The 21533-nt window shown below is 37.3% G+C and overlaps 1 protein-coding gene and 1 non-coding gene across 2 annotated transcripts in view; one reads left to right on the top strand and one right to left on the bottom strand.

The window, feature by feature from the left end:
- LOC112049579 (kinesin-like protein CG14535) overlaps positions 1 to 21533 on the bottom strand; it is a 413102-nt gene that overhangs the window by 346915 nt on the left and 44654 nt on the right. The gene's annotated exons all lie outside the window — the stretch shown is intronic.
- On the top strand, positions 7539 to 7622 carry Trnal-cag (transfer RNA leucine (anticodon CAG)). Its single transcript has one exon. It is a non-coding gene; the product is annotated as a tRNA-Leu (tRNA).

Raw genomic sequence — 21533 nt, 5'->3', positions numbered from 1 at the left:
GGGTGATGACATATGACATGACATAAGTCATCGCCTTTATGTCAATGCAACCTTAGCATGGACGACAGTAGATACCAATCAGTTACAAGACGTACTGTAACTAGATCCCTTTTGTATTAAGAACAATGCAATGTATTGTAATATATCTCCCTCTGTGCACACTATAGCCTTTGTAACAAATTAGTGCATATATTGTGCATTCAACATTAGACAATACAGAAGGTAAACGAATAATCTGTTGTTTCTTTAACAGTTTAAGCAAGTTGACCAAGAAAAAAAATACGAGTGAATAGGTACTGAATAGTCATTAGGAATTTCAACCCACCAACCCATATTGGATCAGTGTGGTGGTTCTAAACTTTAGGTCGCATTGCCAATAAAAGGGAGATTTGGTCCTTTATCGGATAATCTAAAACCTCACTTTTTAGTATTGAAATAAAATTGTTTTACGCGCCTATATTATATTTAGTTATGTATATTGCAAAATATTTTAAAATCTTGGAAAACTCTCCTTTTTCTTTGTGAAAACTCTAAGCATTAGATGGAATCCTCGACATTTCGGATTCAAGTCCGATCCGGTTAATTGTGTGTAAATTAATATTAATTACAAGTAAAGCTTACAAAAACGCATTAAAAGGAGACCAATTTTAATTTTCTTTAGCATAATAATTATTATTGTAATAACAAAATGAACTCTTTTTTTAACTAGTGCCATCTTGTAACGAAACCTAAAACTACACAATACTGTGGGAAATGCGCCATCTAGCCTGCTAGTATGGAACTACGTCAAAAACCATGCATGTTGCACAATCACTCTCATAGATGGCGCTCACAGCCAATTTGAATTTATATTTTAACTGTCTGACTCCGGGGCCAAAGATTACAGTGTAGTGGGGCTAATTGATCCTACTTGCGATTACTGTTTGATTCTTTGATGTCTTCCGTGATGAAAAGTAGACTTTGTTTTGCTGTTTATCCTAGCAAAGGAGAATGCTACCTGGATCCCTTTTGACTTTAATATTATTACAAAACTAAATTTAAATTTTCTATGATCGTGTTATTTTTTATACAGTTTAATAATAGGAGAAAAGTTAATAATTTTTATAAGGAATAATTAAATGATAATTTCCGCTGATTAACTGATAATAACATGAATGTTCCTTGACATTGAAAAGTTCGTCCCTGTTTCCATCTCCATTCAAGGTTCAGTGGTAAAGTAGCAAACAGTCAGATAGACTTAGTTTTGCATTTACACATTAGTATCTACGAACTATGTAGATATGATTTGCAGTAAATCGGCACATAATATGAACTATTATCTACTAATGCCATCTACGTATAGAATTCTGATAAACGATTAGGGCGAACTATACGCTCGTCGGACCTCCCATACATCATCGCAGTTTATGCCTCTTTGAGACCTTATCAATACACCCTAACCGCGATCAAATGCACCCCATTCTAACCCCAGGCTATTATTGTCACAGGACCGCTCTGGCAGACGATTAAGTGCACTCACCCTCGCTGTTTAGAGGGTTATGACAAACTGCAGTTGCGATCTCAATGCAATAAGTACCTACCTACCCTCTGATTCTCTGCAAACCCAAAAATGCAACGCAAATACCTGATAATAATAAGTGAGGTCTGAACGACCTTAAAACGACCACCGCCATGTTTAGTAGTAGTAATGTTTGACGGCCTCCGTGGCGCAGTAGTATGCGCGGTGGATTTACAAGACGGAGGTCCTGGGTTTGATCCCCGGCTGGCTGGCTGACTGGCTGGTGGGAGACTTCGGCCGTGGCTAGTTACCAACCTACCGACAAAGACGTATCACCAAGTGATTTAGCGTTCTGGTACGATGTCGTGTAGAAACCGAAAGGAGTGTGGATTTTCAAATCATCCTCCTCCTAACAGCTTTCATCGTCAAGGGCTAACTTGTAAAGAATAAAAAAAATGTTCTGTGGTAGGTACAATATTATGTCGTGTAAATTAGTATTTAGTCATATAAGAACTGAGGGCCTAGAGGCAGTTCGATACTGTGACGACCGCGTTGACGTAAACGCGAATTTCTAAGGAATTGAAACAGCGCTCTAGTGGCACTACTGCACAACTGTTTCAATTCCATATAAATTAACGTTTACGTCAACGCGATAGTAACAGTATGAAAACATTGAAAACTCCCACTAGGCACACTGTACGCACTGCATACGTGACGATCATTAAAAGAAAATACATAAATACTTTTTCACAGGTGCTTCGTATATCGATTCATTTTACCGAGAATTAATTCGATGCTTTCCCGATCTCGATTGGAAACACGTTTCGGCGAAATATTGGCGGGAATGTTTATTAAAAAGAGTTTCAACTCGATCAATCGACGGCTTCCTACGCTTTGATCGCATATTGCTTCAACAATACGTACATAATTGTTTGCACATGGAATTTATATTAAGCTTTAAGGATTTCTTTATGAGGTCATGCGCTTAAAGTGAGAGCAAGCAACTTTGTTTAACTTATACTCTGTTATTTGTTGACCAGTGGCGTAGCTAGGTATAACTCCTCCGTACGATGCCGTGTAGAAACCGAAAGGGGTGTGGATTTACATCCTCCTCCTAACAAGTTAGCCTGCTTCCATCTTAGACTGCATCATCACTTACCATCAGGTGAGATTGTAGTCAAGGGCTAACTTGTAAAGAATTTAAAAAAAATAACTATCATCATCATCAGGTGCCCTCTTCAAACTGAAGTTTGGCGGTCAGATGGAGAAAACTTTTCCGATCATTTGACATATTTTACAGCTGGCTGTAATTACTCTTGGTCCACTCCTTAATATCGTCCACCCATTTCTCAGACCAATTATAGAAGGACCTGTATCGCACTCATAGTCACGAACAAAATTGTCTGTCATTTTCTGAGGAAAACAAGCTTAGATTTGGTATAAATTTTATACTAAACTTCAAGTGTTTGCCCGTTTTTTACACAATTCAATTACACAAAAAGGTATTTTTACGGAGCTCTTTAAACGACGAACAGGATTACAACTTTTAACATCGATTTTATAGAGACAGTTTTTATAATCGCATTAGATCGTTGATCATATACTTTGACAGAAAAGTAACGTCTAGCGAGGCAGGTCCTATACAATAATTGGTCTGAGACCCATTTACGTCTCTGCCGTCCTTGTGCCCTTTTTCCGACTATCTTGCCTTCTAGGATCAGCCTAGGAAACTCGTAGAGGGGTCCTCTTTGCAGATGTCCGAAAAATGCAACCTCCCGCCTCATTATAGTTGTCATAAGCTCGCGTTTGCAGTTTGTTCTCTCCAGCACTTGAGCATTTGAGACAAAGTGATTCCAAGATATTTTCATCATTTTCCTTAATCCCCACATCTCAAATGATTGCAAGAAGCGACAAGAGTTCTTTTTCAGGACCCACAGGACCCCAGGTATAACTATATGTATACAAATAAATGGGGGTGCTATCTAAATTGATTAGGTGTTATCCAGTAAAAATATAAAATACTAGCCGACGCCCGCGACTTCGTCCGCGTTAAAATCGATGTAAATTTTCAACTATCCCTACCCTACTCTTAACTACCCCTACCCTACCCCTACCCCTAAACAAAAAAATTTAAGATTTTTAATTAAGAAAATGGTTGTTGTGCCTCACTCGACATAGATTGATATAGTGTAACGCGGACTTTTTTGTAGATATTTATAAGATCTACAATTAATTAGAACATTTTATGGTTTTATCTTTTATAGTTTAGGCAGCGTACGCAAAATAAGTAACTTATCTGGTTGATTTTTTACACCTTGTGTCCGAAAAACCCAAATATCTTACGGAACCCTATTTTTTCCAAAATAAAATTTAGCCTATGTTACTTGTGGATAATGTAGCTTTCGAATGGTGAAAGAATTTTTAAAATCGATCCAGTAGTTTTTGAGCCTATTCATTACAATCAAACAAACAAGCATACAAACTTACAAACAAAGTTTTCCTCTTTATAATATTAGTATAGACTAGCGGACGCCCGCAACTTTGTACGCGTGGAAATCATTGTAAACTTTCAAGCCCTATTTCCCCACTTAGTGGGATGAATTTAAATAAAATTTGAATTACATTATATGTATTTTGATTTTTTTTTATGATTTATGAACATTAAAACTGTAACTCTAAAAATGAAGGACTTTCCATACAAACTTTCAACTTGGACATACGCTAGTTGACATTTACGGAATTGAAATTTTAGGTAAGAATGACATCCAATTTTTACTGGTGGATATCACGCAGTAGGTAAATGTCAATTTGTGAATTGATTTGATGTTAATTTTAATAGGTTGATAAGAAAGACCACAATACTGAATAAGCCAGCTAGTATTCAGGCTGAAAGTAAAACAGTTACTAACTGTTGTATCAGCGCAACATCAAAAGAAGCGATACATCGTTCGAGATAAAGGTCCTAATCCATATTTATTGTCTCGAGATACGTATTCCCTCAATGGCTTGCCTTGTCGACGCATTCATAACCTGCAACTCATTGATAGTTAAACGGCTCCAAATGGATACTGAATCGACTAACCACTTCATATAAAAGTAGACCCTATTCCAAAGCCATACAGTCTAAATTTACGTGTGGATACTTTCTGAATGATTGAACCGCGGTGCATTCTTTTATAGCTCTTATGTATATGACATTATGAGTCATTTTAGAGTGCGCAAATTTGAAACATCAAATCGTTGTACACTGATGACAATAGCTTTAAACATTCATAGAGTTTTCATCTTTATTTTCAAGTAACACGGTGCAAATTCCCGTGCACGTTAATGCGGTGGCAATGATATAAACATGATGTAGCCAGAAAAGCAATAACTGACCATCTCAATGTTGGCACGTGTGTTCGCCGGAACCACATGGCGGATCAAAGGGGAACGCCGGACGTCAGGGCCATATTGCCGTGACAATAAACGCGTATTCAGCAAAAAATACACACAAATATGGCTGCTGTGAAGGAAATTGTCTTCCCCACTAGGAAACAAGTAAGTAGCATTCTTAGCTGAATCTCATTGGTTTTAGGGAGGGTAGAGGACTTAGAACTCAGACATGTCTTGTTTAGTAAAGTAAAGGTAGAGTTTAAACCTTCAACCATCCATGTATTTTTAAATATTATCCTCGGCATAATATTATGTGAAATAACCAGTTGCCAGTTTCTTTACTTCGCAGCCACATTTTTACAAACATTATTAAAGTTAAAATTTTATAGACCCCGGGATCGAGCCCAGGACCTCGTGATCTGATGGCACGTATAGACTAACCACTGAACCACCGGGGCAGTAAGAAGAAGAAAGAATACTTTTGTCTGTTTGCTCTGCGTCCAGGTACCAGGAGGCTAGCGGCGTGAAGAGTTTACATAAATTAAACTGTCCTAATGTAAAAATGCATACAAAATATTTCACACGAAAATCACTACCACAGCTTGGAGCCATTCCAAGCGGATCGCACACAATTCACCTTATTACCTATGCTCTCCGTGTACCTCTGCAGATACAAAGCAAATTCCCTGTCGACCGTACGCTAGGTAACCATCATGTACAATTTCCGTGTCCCTTTTGAAACCTTTTAAAACATGCCATGTCAGTGGGAAAACGCGTCACTACGAATTAAGTTACACCTAACCACGCAAGTTACACAGAGGTGACATAACAAACGTGCTAAAGCCACACCTAAACAGTATGAGGGAAAAAAACCACAATTTCCGCGGTGTGGAAAAAAGGAAAAGATCAGACTTCAAAGTTTTCACAGTCGCTGCGTAAACGTTTGACGCAAAGAGAAATTCATTGAATAATCCCGTGGGATTTGCGTAAACTGCGAGGCATGCAAAACGCCCACTCTGGGCTATGCGAAACATGCATTAACAGGCAATAAACAAAACAGCTATGCTGAGCAAAGGTCGCTAGATGTAGGAACGTTTCACTCGCAGACTATGCTTGGGAGAAAATGGAATGTTATTACTCAATAACATATAGTATCTAAAGCTAGCTACGTTTGGAAGTGAAACTCGTAACTTTTCATATTGTCATTACTATAATTATTTTTATACCTATAGGTAATAATTAAAACAAAACAAACATCAATAAACAAAAGTTATTCCGTAATAAAGTTCTTCCTAAATAAACACTTTAAACTTTCGCTATAACTAAAAAGTTACCAATAAAAACACTTTGTTGCAATAGTTGTTATCTATTTTTAACCGACTCATATATATATAGGTATCAGCGGCGAAGAGTCCATACAGGCCGATTCCCACCGAGTTACCTTTTAAAAATCCATAATAATATATTCATTATTGTTATGAATATAATATGTAAGGATGTATGAGAATCCGGAGTTTGCAATAAGCGGTATGATTTTCCGTTTCTTTAACGGCTTGCCTTCGTCAAAATTCCATCCTACGCCACTCGTAAGTATGTCAAAAAATACTCTGTCAAACGACGTTTGAAATAATGAAGGGTAAAACTATATAGTTTGAAGCCGGTTCAGAGAAAAAAAACTTGAAATAGAATTATTTTATGGAACAACGGATTAACTTCTTAGAAGTACTTACTTGCTCGTATATAAGACACTGAGAATTTCATGAACAAGGAAAACCAAATAATGTTCATTTAGTAGCTAAACCTAGCTAAAGCGAACTGCATATACTTAGTACTTATGTACGAGTATATATACTAACAGAAAACCACAGACTATTTAATATAAGTCGTTATTGATTTGTGCATAAAACAAAGATTTTGTCTCATCTCTTATCTTACCAAAGGCATGCCGTCAGTTACCCTTTGAACTCCAATTAATTATAATTAATATTAACGAACTCTTAAGAAAGATCGCCCACTTTTTTGTACACTTCATTATCAGAAAGTAAATTGTTTGTTCAGTTTTTATCGTAAAACACTAATTACTTCTGCAGCAATATTATACAAATGAAAGATTTGTTTATTTGAACTGGTTTTAGGAATAGATACTCGTAAGTGTTTGAGTCATCATTAACAACCCATGTTTGGCTCACTGTTGAGCACAAGTCTCTTCTCAGAATCAACCATGCTGGGCCAAATCGGATTGGAAGAAACACATAGGAAATTAAGACAATTCTCAGGCATGCAGGTTTCCTTACGATGTTTTTCCTTCACCGTTTGTGACACGTGACATTTAATTTCTAATAAGTTGGAGGTATGCCCCGGATAGGATTCGAACCTACGCCCTTCAAGTTAAAGGCAGAGGTCATATCCACTGGGTTATCAAAATTTTTTTAAGTGTTTGAGTAGCTAATGTATTTCATTAGGTATAAATACACAATTCTCGCTAGACAAAGATTTAGTTTGTACAGTTTTTAGATAGACAGACAGGGTTTTAGTAACTGTTGGTTATTGGTCTGGTAACTGGACGGAACCAGTTATTTGCCACAAAAATCTGTCTTTGCGGGTAAACCCACGGGGCATAGCTAGTTTTAAGCAAACTATCAGCTATTTCGTCATTAATATCATAGTCAGGATGGCCGAGCGGTCTAAGGCGCTGCGTTCAGGTCGCAGTCCACTTCTGTGGGCGTGGGTTCGAATCCCACTTCTGACAAATTTAGTTTTTGATATTTAGGTATATTATTTTTGCAAATTATATGTAATGCTCAGCAACATGATAATACATGGTTATAATATCAGCTATCTGCTATTGAAAGTTACATCAAAATTGTTAGAGCAATTTTAGAGATTAGCCGCGCAGGCAGACAGATGAAAATTTTTTAATTGATTTTTTTTAATATAAAGTACCATAAACATACTTTCATGAAATTAATTAAAATTTGTTACAAACAATTACCACACTTTTATTAGTTACTAGCGGACGCCCGCGACTTCGTCCGCGTGGAATTCACTTTTTCACAAATCCCGCTGAAACCATGGATTTTTCGGGGATGAAAAGTAGCCTATGTGTTAATCCAGAGTAAAATCTATTTCCATTCCAAATTTCAGCCAAATCGCTTCAGTAGCCGCATCGTAAAAGAGGTACAAACATACTTACACACACGCACACAAAATTCAGAACCACTCCTTTTTTTGAAATCGGTTAATAAAATATAAGTAAATGCAGACAGAGAGAAAATAACATTTATTAATTTTTAATATTGAAAAATATGTCCATTAAAGTTGAATTTCCCTTTATAAAGAAGGAACATCTAAAAAGCTCGGCAACCACAAGGGTGAACAATTTGAATTATAGGTACCTCATTACTGCGTAATCAAGATCGGATGCTTAACATTTCAAAGTATCGCCAGTTCATCCAAATGACCCCCCACTGGAGGCTCGAGGGCTCTGTATTGCAGGTCTTTTGAAACGCCCGCTTTGGGGGGACACGAGTGACGACAAGTTTTACGTGGATTTAGAGAAAACCGATGTCGCAAAATCGAAATTTTATTTAATTTAATTAAAAAAATCAATTGTCTGTAAAGTCGGTTTACTGACGATAGTTGAACGTGACAACGTCATAAGAAAATACTGATGGTTGATGGTGAATGGTTGCATTTTTCAAAGGTAAATGTTCGTTTTTCTAAAGTAGATACTGTTTAATAATCTTCATAGACCAGAATATACCTACTTTATTTCTTGTAAAAAAGTTGGCAACCCTAGAGCGAGGGAACGACGCATGACGTCATCATTTTTTGAGTGTGCATCGAATTATAAGAAGTTGTCAACTATGGGACTCACACAGTGAGTGATGGAAGGAACTGATCCGCAGAAGAACCAAAGTTACTGGCATAGCTCAACTAGTAGCAAAGTTAAAGGTCGTAATAGGCGGGGCACATAATTCGAAGAGTTGATTGAGTATAAAGTTTATTCAAAATTTATAGTAGATAAGTACTTACGTACTACTTATGCTGCAAGGTTACCATGATACCATGAAATAGAGAGAATGATAATAAAATAAATAATTAAATGCTTGGAGCCAATTAGATCACAGAACATAAAACACTAAAAACTAATGGTTTTAATCACATCACCATCACAAAAGAGGTAATAAAATTTTGAAAATTACACTTGCTTTAATTATGATTACAAAATCTCCAAAATGTTGAATTTCTTTTCTGCACTTCTCAGTAGATTCTGCCTTATAAATCAACAGCGAACTTATTCGACTTTTGAAAAGTGCCTGTTACGTAACAATCGATTTTATATTTGAACTAGCTGACGCCGCGCGGTTTCACCCGCGTGGTTCTCGTTCCCGTAGGAGTATGGGGATAATATATAGCCCATAGCCTTCCTCGATAAATGGGCTATCTAACACTGAAAGTATTTTTGAAATCGGGCCAGTAGTTCCTGAAATTAGCGCGTTCAATCAAACAAACAAACAAACAAACTCTTCAGCTTTATAGTAAGTATTGTTACGTAACAATCGATTTTATATTTGAACTAGCTAACGCCGCGCGGTTTCACCGGCGTGGTTCTCGTTCCCGTAGGAGTATGGGGATTATATATAGCCTATAGTCTTCCTCGATAAATGGGCTATCTAACACTGAAACAATTTTTCAAATCGTACCAGTAGTTCCTGAGATTAGCGTGTTCAATCAAACAAACAAACTCCTCAGCTTTATATGTTAGTATTAGTATGTGTATAGATAGATTTTTATAGTAAAAGTATACTGTAAATCGTAAATATTGATGCGCTTCTAATGTCATTTCCAGTTACGTCCTTTTATGGCGTCTCATCTTGCATTACCCATTGAAGCGTCTATAATGGAGGGACTATGGAAAAATGCCTTATATTACGGCTCAGACTATATTCTTTAGAAATCTTTTATCAGACGCAATAAAACGATACAGGCACGACGAGCTTCTAATATAGATTGGAATGATGTTGCTCTTTGTTTAAAGAGACTTCACCAATGAAGAGTGGTATACATTTTTCTTAAGTTTTCCTGTACCTATGCTTTATGACTTGTTTAAAATTTATTTCTTATTACGTATACTATCTTGAGGTACAAATTTTTACACATTAAAATACCAAAGGTCTGCACTAACATTACCTATTACTAAGAAGTAAGATTTTTTGTTTGTTTGTACGTTTGCAGTGAATAGGCTCAGAAACAACTGGACTAATTAAAAAATAATAATGTTCTGAACTTTGGAAAACTACATTATCAGCGAGTAACATAGACTATATAATACCACTTTTTATACACAATAACGGTAACTATACAGGTAAAACACGACAACAACACGGACAACGGGAATCCACTATCAAAATCATTTATTGCCAGAATGCGGTAATGTATAGTTGATTAATTGATGTGGATCAATCACAACAGACGTGCAATAATTACATTATACAAGTAATAATAAAAAAACAATATTTATATTAATTAAATAAAATAATGTAACCTACTTGTATACATAAAAATGAATCACCAAATGAGTTCCTCAACCAATTCGGCTATTTTTTTTACAAGATAATCTCCAAATTTCAGCCAAATCGGTCAAGTAGTTAAAGCGTAAAGGAGTAACAAACGTACACACTTCCACACAAACTTTCGCCTTTATAATATTAGTATGTAAGTAGCTAACTATGGAATTTATCGGTGAAGGAAAACATCGTGAGGAAACCTGCATACCAGAGAATTATCTTAATTCTCTGCGTGTGTGAAGTCTGCCAATCCGCATTGGGCCAGCGTGATGGACTATTGGCCTAACCCCTTTCATTCTGAGAGGAGACTCGAGCTCAGCAGTGAACCGAATATGGGTTGATGACGATAGATAACTATGCCATTGTAAAATAAATCAAATAAATCTCCACTGAGCAATCACTCAAGTCAATAAAGCAGGAGAAGTGTATTATGGTTGCCGGGAGCATTATTGCAGTCATTTTTAATGCCACAATAGCGTAAAAGCCGCGGTAAAAAATGAAATTTATGTATTTCTGGTGTTCACACATTATTAAAAAGAAAGGCGACGGCGCGTAGCGATGCTACGGTACATGGTACAAGCGGAAAGCGGATTGAGCGATTGCTAGATTCAACGGGGATACACGGAATTCAACGCGGACTGCAGGCGAGTTAGCTAGCTGGGCTAGCTTAGGCATTGGTAAGGAAGTCATTTGAGGGTCCGGAGCCTTCTTTAATATGCACTGAAGGTGGCTAATGCGAGGTTTTAGTAGTGGACACATATAATCCGATTTTAGTGGGAAAGACACGCTTATTCTGATCTCTATCCTATGAAGTTGGGTATCTGGTGGAGAATTTGGATGATCCCAGGATTTGAGTCTGATCCCATAGCCATGGAATTATTAATGACTGATTTCCCCTCCCTCCAAGTCAATTCCCAGTTGGGTAGTTCGCTTAGTTAGATATTCGTTGTTTCAAACAGGGAGAGCCGTGATAGTCCAGTGGACATGATCTTTTCCTCCGATTCCGAAGGGTGTGAGTTCGAATCCGTTCCGGGGCATGCACCTCACCACTTTTCAGTTTGTGCATTTTGAGAAATTAAATATCACGTGTCTCAAACGGTGAAGGAAAAATATCGTGAGGAAACCTGCATACCAGAGAATTTTCCAAATTCTCTGCGTGTGTGAAATCTGCCAATCCCCATTGGGCCAGCGTGGTGGACTATAATTTTCCTAATCTCTTTCATTCTGAGAGGAGACTCGAGCTCAGCAGTGAGACGAATATGGGTTGATAATGATGATCTTTTCGTGGTCCCACTGGGTCCGCTTTCCGAAATAAACTTACTCTTTTATTCGATCTTGCGGCGCAAGAAATCGGATGATTTCTAAACTTGGTTGACTCTCATATTGGCGTTTGTTCCTACTGTAGTTAAAAGCCCTGTGCACGCCATTGTCCACCAGAGTATTTCAACTCGCCACTGGTTGTAACTTGCCCCACCGCCCACAACACGTGTGCCTCTGTTTATCGTGCTGTCATCGAAAACCCGCGGTTCTAAGCCGCCAACTCACATGAAATGCATTAATTTTTTAAACGCATCACCTACCGGTTACCACTTGCATTAAAATATTTACTTTCAACCCGTATGGTTGAGCATCTGGTGTGATGAATAGTGACAAATCGTCTGTTACAATTTATCCTGATGATTTTTTATAATAATAATTAAAGTTCTAACTTGCAAACTGCTGGCCTATTAACTAACTTTGGTCTATTAGCCACCTAATACATCAAATAAACAACAACCACATTTTCCGTAAAGGCAATGGCAAACACACTGGTTCGTAATTTTGAGTCGTTAGCAATGAAGACGAAATTATGTGACTTGAGAATTATTCACAATAGTTAAGTACTCGTAGTCAGTAAATTTCGTGTATATCCACTAAAGTTACTCAAAGTTAGTGAATAGATCAAAAGATGGCCCACCTGATGGTGAGTGGAAGACCACCGCCTATACAACAACAATAACAACAACAACACAACACTTCACGCGACACAGGACACGCGAGAACACGCCCTAAAGGTCCCGTCCATGGTCCAATATCTAACCTTTTCTTTCCGTAGGGAGGAAAATCCTCATTGACATGTGTCAGGTAGTGCCGGACTCTCACCGGCTAAAAACCCCTCCTGCCTTCAAACGTTGGTGTCCCTGCCATAAAGCCTACCACCAACGTCGTGAGTCTTGTTTACCTCGGCCTGACGGTCTCCGTGGCGCAGTGGTATGCGCGGTGGATTTACAAAACGGAGGTCCTGGGTTCGATCCCTGGCTGGGCAGATTGAGGTTTTCTTAATTTGTCCAGGTCTGGCTGGTGGGAGGCTTCGGCCGTGGCTAGTTACCACCCTACCAACAAAGACATACCGCCAAGCGATTTATTTTGAGGTTTAAGGTGACCTTGGAAGAAAAAAAAATTTCAAAGCCCACGACTCGAACCTTGAATGTCACGATCGGACGCCGTACAGACAAACTATTGGACCGACGAGGCTGGTCCTAAAAATGTCATGAAATTGTTACATTAATCAGTAAGCCAATTCGTACTATATAGTGCTTTAACTCATCCAGATATTCCTATGTGGGGCGTGCTACTTAAATTTCACAAATATTTTACTATTAAAAATAAAACCTTTTTAGCATGTTGCTTGCTTTTAAAAGTTTTATTTTGTAAACGCTATTAAAAGCCAACTTTTGCGGTTTAACTTTTCAACGTAACATAACGTGCGAAGGGTCATAACCGTAACTTTTGATTTATCAACATAATTTACAAGGGCATACTATCATATGCGTTTAGCGTTTACGTTAAAATAACCCTTTTAAATGTAGCATGCATTAAAAAAAACACTTTTTAGGGTTCCGTCCTACCTTGATGTTGTTATTATAACAGTAAAATGATAAAGAGCTTTTTTACCCTGTTATAAAAACTCAAGTATGTAATGTTATATAATAAAATTGCACAGAAATTTTCAGTTTAGATCTACGTTTCTTATAACTTCGTAATATTTTTTTTTGTTTTAAATGTCCATGGTACGTTAGGTATGAAGATGATTACAAATTGTGAGTTGTAGAATATGAGTTGTGGTAAGTGAATAGGAAATGGACACCCAAAGGTAAAGACCAACAATAAGTAAATAAACATAAAGGAAAAATATAAAAAAAATACAAAGTATATTATAATTGGGGTCCCAAGGTGCTGGAATGGCGACCCCGCACCGGAAAGCGCAGTTGGTCGACCCCCCCACTAGGTGGACCGATGACATCAAGCGGGTTGCAGGGAGCCGCTGGAAGCTGGCGGCTCGAGACCGTATTATTTGGAAGTCCATGCAAGAGGAGAGATGAATTAACTACTTTACATTTAGCATTTGAGCTAGAACAACTTTACGTAAGTATTATTTAAGCTGACACTACATTACATATGTAATCTGCTCTTCCCCATAAACGTACCTAATGTAAGCAATGTAAGCGGTTGTATTTGCAAATCAAATGCGGAACCCTTCTGCGTGAGTTCTACTCGCGCTTGACTGGGTTTTTTTCTTTCAGCAAGCCTATATCTCTATCGTTAGTTGCCATTATGGTTAGAGTGAGAGCATAATATTATGTCTACCCTTTGATGAATTTAATGGAGTATTTATATAGTTCTGACTTTAATTAATAGCAATTTTAAAAGTGTTTTAACGTTATGACGTCGGGTAAAGTTTAAATGGAGGTGCAAGTTTGTACATTGCATTATATTATGAGAGTTAATGGGGTTGGTTTATGCCTATTTTAGTATTCCGTTAGATTTACCTTGGGCTAAAATTCTGAAAAAAATTAATTAATTAATAAAGTTAATTATCCACTAGATAATTTTATTGGGTGGATTGGATTATGATTATGATGATGATGATAATATTTAAAGACCTTCCAGTCATAGCTGGTCAAAATTTAAGATTGGGAGGTTCGCGATTTAGCGTCAAGATCAATTTAAAAAAAAAACAAAAACTGAAATTGATCTTGACAATATTTAAAGTAGCGAATGTAAAGTTGCGATTAATTAATTAATTAGGTCCGAATTCGAACTATAGACTAGCTAGTTCGTTGATGGCACTCCCACGATATGCGGGCGACGGGGGGAAAGAATGCGTGGGTGGGAAATCATGCGTGCGGGGAACTGAGGTGCATCAGTTGTGTGTTTTTCATTCATCGCTACACGTCCCCCGGCCCGCGCGGACCATCGGGAGTGCTACGAACGAAGTTGCCAAGCTTACATTTATTTTTTTGTTTTTAAAGCAATCCTGTGATAGAATTAACAAAGCGTATAAAAAATTGTTTGAATCACCGTTCTAAGTTTTAATGAGACTAACTAGCAAGAATTCATTGTTATAATGTATTATACCTAAGTACATACATTATAGCAATGAATATAAGAAAATATTGTATAAATATATATATACAAAATAGGTACCTACTCGTATCTATCTACACGTATGTAGGTACTTATACGACACTTCTGTAACCTTTGAACTATTGAATACCAGACATCAAGTTTACAAAGGATCTTAAATATTAGTTTATGGGTTATGTAGGACCACCCACAACCTTGTCCAGACAGCGGGGGTTATCGGCTAACTGCCGTGTTATCATTCCTAATGGCACATAACTTATTTTTAACACAATAAACTATTTGCGGCGATAGTACAATGATATTTGTTATTTAAACCACGTAAGTACAGTTGGGAACGCACGTTTTGTACAATACATAAATGTGTCCGTCAAAATAATTATGGTTTCTCATAGCCATGTAACCCATATTCGGCTCACTGATGAGCTCGAGTCTCCTCTCAGAATAAGAGGGGTTAGAGGTTCAATGCGGATTGGCAGACTTCACACACGCAGAGAATTAAGAAAAATCTCTAGTATGCAGGTTTTCTCATGATGTTTTTCCTTCACCGTTTGAGACACGTGATATTTAATTTCTTAAAATGCACAAAACTGAAAAGTTAGAGGTGCATTAGTACCTACGCCCTCCAGAATCGGAGGCAGAGGTCATATCCACTGCTCTTTTCTGGCTTACATTAATAAATATTATTTAATCTGTATCAAAATATCTTGCAGTATGTTCGTGGCTAATAACTAAAACCAATAGCCGGTTATTATACCGGACGTGTATCGGAACCGAACTAGGAGACGCCGCAATATCCCACAATACACGGTGTTATTATACCCATATCCGATTTCGGTAAGCTCAGGGTTGTCACAATTATTTATAGAAGAAAAAGGTAGCATTTGAATGATACCTTTACTTTTTTTTTTATTTTTTACAAGTTAGCCCTTGACTACAATCTCACCTGATGGTAAGTGATGATGCAGTCTAAGGTGGAAGCGGGCTAACTTGTTAGGAGGAGGATGAAAATCCACACCTCTTTCGGCATCGTACCGGAACGCTAAATCGCTTGGCGGTACGTCTTTGTCGGTAGGGTGGTAACTAGCCACGGCCGAAGCCTCCCACCAGCCAGACCTGGACAAATTAAGAAAATCTCAATCTGCCCAGCCAGGGATCAAACCCAGGGCCTCCGTTTTGTAAATCCACCGCGCATACCACTACGCCACGGAGGACGTCAAAACTTGGCTGTTGGTATAGTGTTGTGATTCTTAACAGAGAGGTATTGGCTTCGATAGAATAAATATAGCTCTGCCTCCGATTCCGGAGGGTGTAGGTTCGAATCCGGTCCGGGGCATGCACCTCCAACTTTTCAGTTGTGTGCATTTTAAGAAATTAAATATCACGTGTCTCAAACGGTGAAGGAAAACATCTTGAGGAAACCTGCACACCAGAGAATTTCTTAATTCTCTGCGTGTGTGAAGTCTGCCAATCCGCATTGGGCCAGTGTGGTGGACTATTGGCCTAACCCCTCTCATTCTGAGAGGAGACTCGAGCTCAGTAGTGAGCCGTATATGGGTTGATAACGACGACGACGATCGCCTTCGAATACCGGCTGGCTAGTATTGGCCAGTATAGAATTTTGTAATTCCTAAATTGGCTCAAGAATGGACTGCTTGTAGGCGTACTTTACTGGCAAAAACGTACCGTCCATGCGATTTCGTTCGCGTAAAAACCTTCAGAGTCTCATAGGCACCGCTAGATTAAACTTGTGCCTCTTACATGTAAGCTTGCTTCTAAATTAGACTGCATCATCACTTATCATCGGGTGTGATCGCAGTCTAGGTATATCTCTAACTTGTCAAATATTAACAAAAAAACGTAACCAAGATTGAATATCGCGTAGTCTACACATTTGTTTATGGTATTTACAAGTGGCATGCGTTTCGCTGAATCACTCGCGAATAGCGCGCAATTCATTCGAGAACCGTGCGTTGACTTAATGACAATTACTTTAACATTAAGGCGTTGACTTGACATATAGATTCATGGAAGCAATGGTTCTGTTTTCTTCTGAATTCAAGACAGGATATCATTATTGTACTAACTGAACGTACTTAACTGAACTGTAAATTATAATTTACAAATCACAAAATTCCTCATATAAATCAGAAAACAATAATAGTTGACCCTGTCTTTATAACCTCTTAGACTTCATCGATACCTAACATCAGGTGCAAAACTCAGCTGAGTAATTAAGTCCCTATCTCGTTGTACGATTCAAACCAACAATCACACCAGGGGGCAGTGATTAATTGTCGTTTTTGTGATCATCATTATATGGTTGTTTATAAATACATTGTCGTAACGATCGATAATTTTGGATAACACTACGATACCATTCATCTCTAGCTTACAACTACAACTATAATTTCACCATTGACTGTCTTGGATTATTTGGGACAACCCTAAATATAAGTTATAGCTCACATAAGCTCGCAGTCCCTCTGAAATTCCATGTAATTCTATTCGGCACTTGTACGACTGTATTTAATAACTTCGCTCGGTGCCTAATAACTTACACAGAGGCTTTGAAGAGTTCCCGTGTAAATTTTAATAATTTATTCAATTTATATTCTGAACTAGGTGCAACTTTGGTAGTTACACAAGTTGTATAGAACGAGTTTCGTTTGAAAGCTTAGAATATTTGCTTTTAGAGTCCGAGATAAAAGATTTGGATGTAACTGTATGAGTTATTGCTGTTGGAAACTCTATGGGGAGTAATTTCACGACTGAGACGAATTTTATCGCACATTTAAGTATTACTGTGCCGTGATAGCCCAGTGGATTTGACCTCTGCCTTCAATTCCGGAGGCTGTCGGTTTGAATCCGGTCCGGAGTATGCACCTCCAACTTTTCAGATGTGTGCATTTTAAGAAATTAAATATCACGTGTATCAAACGGTGAAGGAAAAACATCGTGAGGAAACCAGAGAATACCAGAGAATTTTCTTAATTCTCTGCGTGTGTGAAGTCTTGGATCGAAGCAGGCGTTACTTTGCGAAAGTTCGTCGTGAATATAAATGATTTATTTATTTTGCTATCCTCCGCGAAAATAAGGCGAACCCATGCGACAACGTCACCCAGGTTCGACAAAATACACCCAGATACTCATACTTAGACACAAATTCATGAAAAAATTAAAAATAAAGAGTATATAACTCTTTAGTGAAGTTTTTTTAGAGCTAGAATGAAAATATTGGTCTCTCTTCCTTATAATGTAATAATTATGTTATTTTGGGTTTCGCCTTTAATCAGATCTGTCACAAACAGCACTATTACTTAAACTTATAACACTCCTTTTTTGCATCGCGGGTTAAAATCTTAACCCTCCTGCAATAGGTTGTAAATATGATCGCATCATGCAAAATCATCGCATCCCACAACGCAGGCAGGCTTTGTGTCACACATCCTGTCACCGTCATCGCGTCAATCAATACGATGATGCATTCACGTCACGCCAGACGCATCCAGCGGTGCACATTACTAATGATTATAGAGCTCCGAGACTCGTATACATGTATGCTGTGACTGATTAGAAGTAACAAAACTTTGATACTGCTTATTAAAAAACAATTTGATAATTTTGATTAATTTGTTAACTGCGATCTCATCTGAGGTTGAGCAATTGCAAATAGAGTAATTGAATTGTGCTGGAAAATTAATTCTATAATGCGTTTTTCTGTAACCATCAATATGAATTTGAGAGAATGATTTATGCCGATTCGGGCCGAGTCGTGCGTTTGTGCAACATGTGAGTTTGACAAGAAACTTTCTGTATAAATATCTAATTTGAGGTTACTTTTAATTTTATTCACATAATAATTCCCGAAATAGAAAATAGACATACATACATTTTTAATAAGAGTAGAATAAATAATTGATTAAGTTAATCTCCAATTAAATTAATCGTCTATAAGATAACGGAATCAACAAGTATTTAATATCACATGTGAGTTATTTCTAATCAAACAGGCCACACGTATTGTATTACAACGTATTAAACTATGATTACCTTAATCATCATTATGTCTAAACACAATTGGGTGACTTCTAATCGAACGGGGCACACGTATTGAATGGTAATGTTTCAAAATAACGAACTCGTGTGCCTCACGTTCGCTAATGACTGCTTGACACAATAAAAATCACGCACTCGTTCAATTCAATCCGATCGTGCTGTGAATTAATTGATTTAATTGGATGGATGGTATTAAGGTTTTGTTTATGTTTCATACAAAGATTTTGTATGTATTACTAGCTGACCTGCGGTTTTACCCACGTATTTCCCGATTCCTTGGGATAACGGAGATCTAATAAAAGCTTTGTTACTCAGTGGTAATGTAGCTTTCTATTGGTGAAAGAATAGGTAAAATCAGTACTTGACTTGAACGTCAATTGCAATCTTAAATTGCATCTTTATCTTAAATCAGTCAAGTGAAGGAAGTGAAGGACTGACTTGATTATGTGTATGTAAGATGTCCAATCGTCGAACCAAATCCGATCAGTAGTTGTGAGAAAAAAGCGGACATTTATAAACTTTTAATCTTTCTTCAAGTTTCATGTGGCTTATTTTTCATTTACTTCATTAACGAGCTATTAACTTTAACATTCACAACGGGTAAAGGGTTAAAGGTTTGTTGTGTAAGGTGCTTATCTATTGTAAGTAGATGCGCATAATTAATAAAATTGTGCACGATTTCACACAACACGGTAAGGTGGATGTATGACGAACTATATACGATAATATTGAATAGAATCAGGTGATGCTTTGCGGAAGTTCATTATGGGTATTTTATTTATTAATAGACCAAGATTGAAATCATAGACCGACAGATTTTTTTTTCAGGTATGCAGGTTTCCTCACGATGTTTTTCCTTTATCGTTTGAGACACGTGATATTTAATTTCATAAAATGCACATAACTGAAAAATTATAGGTGCATGACCTAGATTCGAACCTACGCCCTCCGAATCGAAGGCGAAAGTCATGTCCACTAGGCTATCACAGCTCTAGTCAAAGGCAGTATAGCGAAAAGCTTTAAAATGTTCAATATCTAATATTTTCACGGTGTTCTAAAAACTTTATATTTTGTTCCAAATTATCAAACTTTAGTGTACATACAAAGTTAAGAACCTGAATTCAGAATAGCCAGAACTCTATAACAATTCAAATCTAAGCAGAACATGCTATTCGGAAGTTCCAATAGCCGAAGTTTGACAGAGGTTTCAAGTTTTTACGACTTCTATTGGAAAACCAAAGTTGACAATCGAAATGTTATTTTTTACCACAATCGGAGAAGATTCTCAATTCGATTTTCACTTTATAAGGTACCAAATCAGAGTCGTGATAGCCCAGTGGATACAACCTCTGCCGATATATTATTTTACCTGCAAAAAAGTGATCCGAATTTAGTGACCCCACAAAGCGCATACATGTACAATTTATACATTACTAACGGACGCTCCCGACTTTGTCCGCGTGAAACTCGATGTAAACTTTCAACTACCCCTACCCACCCCTACCCTACCCTACCTTACCCCTACTCTACCCCTACCCTGCCAGTGTTTTGTGCTTTACAATGTTTGTAAGTGAAACATGGCTTAACTAAGAAATTTATACCATACTAGCTGACATCGCGCGGTTTCACCCGCTTGGTTCCGGTTCCCGTATGAATACTCCGATAAATCGGCTATCTAACACTGAAATAAATTTTCAAATCGGATCATTAGTTCCTGAGATTAGCGCGTTCAATCAAAGAAACAAACAAACAAACTCTTGAGCTTTATAATATTAGTAGTATAATATTTATTTATTTATTTGCGCTACTAAAAATTATATTGATTTAATCTATACTTCAATACCAATATTAAATAGAGGTAAAGTTTGTGGGCAATCAGATCTACTGAACCGATTTTGGAAATTCTTTTACCACTAGAAAGCCACGTTATTTGTGAGTGTCATAGGCTATATTTTATTTCCTTTATTATCACTGAAATATAAACTACGTGGGCTAGTTATCTATACTTACAGTACGTCAATAGGGGATATTTAACATGCTTTCTGAGATAAGCGATAGATAACGGGCTACGGAGATAATACATTCAATTGATTCAAAGGAACTATTTGGAGATGTAAATTGAATCGATATTACCAAGAACGTGACTATCTAGGAGACGTACACGTGTGGCTTTAAATAACGCGCACTACTGTTTACCGCTGCGGTGAGTTGTGGCAATTAACCGCGAAACTTGAATTTACTCTCTATTTTGAGGCCAAAAATTTTACGGTGTGTTCACACTTAGCTGAGTTTCAGTTATTATCAAATGAAAAGGTTGGGCTAACACGGGTTCAACAATGACAAAAATAACTTTTTGTACTATAATATCACACCATATATGTACTATAATATCAGTTTGTTAAAATATTTGAATAGTTTAAATATTTTTATCTAGTATCAACGACTACACTACTTTGAATTTGGTATACTAATAAACTAAGTAACAAGCTTTCATTAATAATAATTGAGTTCTCTGTGGTCATCATCATCATCATATCAGCCGATGGACGTCCACTGCAGGACGTTAATCCGTGGTTAGAAGAATAAAATGAATTCGATGTAGTGAATTATTTGTGTTGAAATTCTTT

The sequence above is a fragment of the Bicyclus anynana genome, chromosome 9, assembly GCF_947172395.1.
Source record: "Bicyclus anynana chromosome 9, ilBicAnyn1.1, whole genome shotgun sequence".
Lineage (NCBI taxonomy): Eukaryota > Metazoa > Arthropoda > Insecta > Lepidoptera > Nymphalidae > Bicyclus > Bicyclus anynana.
This window is presented reverse-complemented; position numbering and strand designations above follow the sequence as displayed.